Source organism: Triticum dicoccoides, unplaced genomic scaffold, assembly GCF_002162155.2.
Source record: "Triticum dicoccoides isolate Atlit2015 ecotype Zavitan unplaced genomic scaffold, WEW_v2.0 scaffold117532, whole genome shotgun sequence".
Taxonomy (NCBI): Eukaryota; Viridiplantae; Streptophyta; class Magnoliopsida; order Poales; family Poaceae; genus Triticum; species Triticum dicoccoides.
Window position 1 is genome coordinate 1 of NW_021181770.1, and position 3,383 is coordinate 3,383.

A 3,383-nucleotide genomic window follows, 5' to 3' on the forward strand; every position below is an offset into this window, starting at 1 on the left:
ACGCATGCCAACACAAAAAACCACCCCGCGATGCACCCTTCCCATTTCCTGTCGAAATCTGCCCTTCACGCTCGGTTTCCCTCTGTAGCAAGGCATTTCTCGCTGGAGTCCTCTTCTTTAAAACCGGATAATGCCCACCTCACCTTCACTATGGTGCCCTCTCTCCTTCACACCGTGCTTCCCCACGGACCGCCGAGAAGTCCCCTACCAACCACTCAACTCTCTGCCTTGATCCCCTCCCGTAGTAGTGCTAACGTGTTACACCTCATCGGCTCGCCCTACCATAGCCGCCTCCTTTGTTGGCTCAGTGCCCCCTCCCCCTCGTCTTCTCCGACACCGCCGTTCTTTGACAAATCACCAAATCATGTGAAGTTACAACTTACAAGTGGCATCGAAATTGTGCCATATAAGTTACATGTATTTAGAGAACATTTGAACAAAGAGAAATGTGAAGCTGTGGATTCTAGTTGATAGCTATACCCAAAAAATGGATTCTAGTTGATAGCTATACCCAAAAAATGGCTAACTGTTGGTATTCCGGCAAAGTGGTGGCCATGCATCCCTCTATCCACAGTCTGGCAACTGAGCTAGGTCACATTTTAATCAAAACACACAGAACAAATTATGAATTTCTTGAAGTCTTGAACCGACCATTGAGCATTCATTCAACTTCATAACCATATACTACGTATATTTGTTTTACTAAAGCAATGACCAGAACACTACTTTGTCACTTTTATATAATATATAATGCAATGAAAATGTTAACAAAAGATGCATGTTCCATGCATGACAAGTCACAAACTTTTAATCAAAACTCCCTCGAAGTGAATGTCGTTCAAGCGACCAACCCTGGGTTGATGACAGGTTGGCCGGCGACAAATACCTCAGGAAATAGTCCTTTTGGAATTTTAGGCTAGCCCTTGGCTTACCCTTTTTACTTACTCTCTTTCTCAGCTGTAATAGGAAATACGTTTTACAACCAGACACCAGCACAATTTTGTCAGAAGAAAGCTCTAACCATAGAAATGTCTGAATGGAGAACTGCAGAGGAACATAGTTCCAATCTCTTGGAGAAATCCTCTTGGCATCAAGCAACAAGGATGTTTGGAAAGGTGTAGTTCCAAGCATTAAGCAAGGTCCAAGACTTTTCCATCATTTTCTAACCATGGAGTTCAAAAGTCAAGCAACAGAAAAAGAACCGGTAGGCAGCCAAAGAAAATCTCTTGTTAGAAGGTTCACCTTTTCATTTCAGGCATGCACATCCAAAACGAATATATGTCCACCAACTCGTTAAAATTGCCAGTGAAGAGTTCGGGTGCCATAAACTCTGATTTGCCTGCATTTTTGTAGAATGGTTGTTAGTACATAAATTCCTAAAAAGGCGATTTCTTGAAGCAAAGTTATTGTGTGTGTGTGTGTCTTATCCTTACGAGTATATCCACAGTAAACACAATAGGTATATTTTGGCTCAACACAACAAAGATCATCACCATCAACTATAAGCATAACCGTCCATTGCAATGGGAGTCAAAAAAATTGCCACAACAGTACAAGGTCCAATCCAACCATGAAGTCCCAAAAAAAGAGGAAATAAAACAAGGAATCTGGAATGTTATGGCCAATGACAGATTTTAATAACTCAAAAGAAAGTCCCGATCTTTCCAAATCAAACAGAGACTGGACCACTTAAAAAACAGTAAATTATTGTATTGTCACAACAAACCGGATAGAACAATCAAGCGATTGGAGCAAGATTCACGTGAGGAAACATAGGAGAGTTCATCACCTGTCTCGATGCATCTGCTTGAGGTTATCGTTGGTGCTCCATGCGAACTCCGGCTTTATTTAGTAACCTACTGACTGAATGATAATGCTGACTCGTTTGAGAAATTGTCGGTATTATCTGCGTAGTAAAATGCCACTACTATTTAAGGAACGAATTTCCCTTTCTTAGTTCGCCCATTGGCTCAGAAAAAGGAAGCTTAAAATATTTGATGTCTAGATCAACCGGGGAACAATATAAGCTTCAGTATAGACTGAAACAATAAAGCTTCTTTAACCATGGACGTACGTTTTCATTATAAGCAATGCTCAACATGTAGTTCTCATTTTCATTATCTAAACCTTGATGTACCAAGAATTACAATAATTCGCAAAGAACTTACAGGTAAGCACATAGCTAATCAATATAGGTACTACCGAGAGTTTATCAGTTCTGTTTTCTAAACGGTGTAGCAAATAGCTCTATCTCACAATTGCTCGTGTTCTACCCAAGGCTTTGAGATGATAGGTTCAGATAAAAAATCCAAGTGCTGAGTACCAAATTCTTTGAGAACACATATAAGAGAAACTTAGATACCTGTGAACTCCAAATGCACGAAATGCCCGAACAACAAATCAATTCTTTAGAATCTGCAGAAGCAAGAGCACAAAAAATTGTATTATTAGGTTTAATTATGAGAGGAAGATGCAAGGAACCATCTGAATCAAATTTTATTTGTCATCAGTCCTAAGTCGAGCTAGATCTTGTTGTCTTGGCTGCTGCATTCCACGACCATTATCTCGAATTGGTGCAAACAGAACAGACTCTAATTAGAACAGAGAAGAAGAAATCAGAGATATATCATGGCAAGTGAAGACCTGAAGAACACAAACCACAAGCGAAGACATTGAGTATTCCAGGCGCGATCACCATGATGTCTTTGCGAAACGAAGACTATTTCAAAAAACCACCAGAGCAAATCATGGTTAAATCAAGATTATTTTGAAAAACCACCAAAGGAAATCAAACAACCCAGAAAGTACAACAAGACGCGGCACGCAATTGATAATCTCTCCTACTTAAATTCAGTCAAGTAGAAGCATGCTACCTAGCCCTTGAATCCCTCATATTTAAATTTGCATGCAAGGCATATGCAACAACAATATATCCACTGAATCACACTTCTGGGCTTCCTTCGCATTGTCTAGTAAGCTGGCATTGATAAGTCACAAGATTTTAAAAAGCTGAGACTAAAAAAGTACTTGACATAACTACCATATGTATATGTACTCCCTCCATTCCCAAATATAAGTCTTTTTTAGAGATTCCAATATAGACTACATTCGTAGCAAAATAAGTGAATCTACACTCTAAACTATGTCTACATACATTCGTATGTAGTTCATATTGAAATATCTAAAAAGACATACATTTAGGAATGGACGGGGTAGTATATAGAGATTCAGGAGGGCCAAATTAGGTACAGAACAATAAATGCACAATTGGCTTTTCAGGATCAAAAGAACCTTCTATACAATATAATGCACCGTCAGGTCCTCGCTAACTGCTTGCAAATAGTATTCCTTAACACCTGGCATAAAACAGTACAATCACAGTA

General features: G+C 39.4%; 1 long non-coding RNA gene across 2 annotated transcripts; it reads right to left on the bottom strand.

The window, feature by feature from the left end:
• Window positions 1-230: 230 nt before the first annotated feature.
• LOC119343171 lies at window positions 231-3,364 on the bottom strand. Of its 2 annotated transcripts, XR_005165936.1 has the most exons (5): window positions 2,644-3,364; window positions 2,363-2,415; window positions 1,790-1,906; window positions 1,243-1,339; window positions 231-1,162 (listed from the first exon to the last, which is right to left on the bottom strand). It is a non-coding gene; the product is annotated as an uncharacterized LOC119343171 (long non-coding RNA). The 2 variants fall into 2 exon arrangements; XR_005165935.1 differs by having other exon boundaries at window positions 233-1,162; window positions 2,363-3,364.
• Window positions 3,365-3,383: the final 19 nt, after the last annotated feature.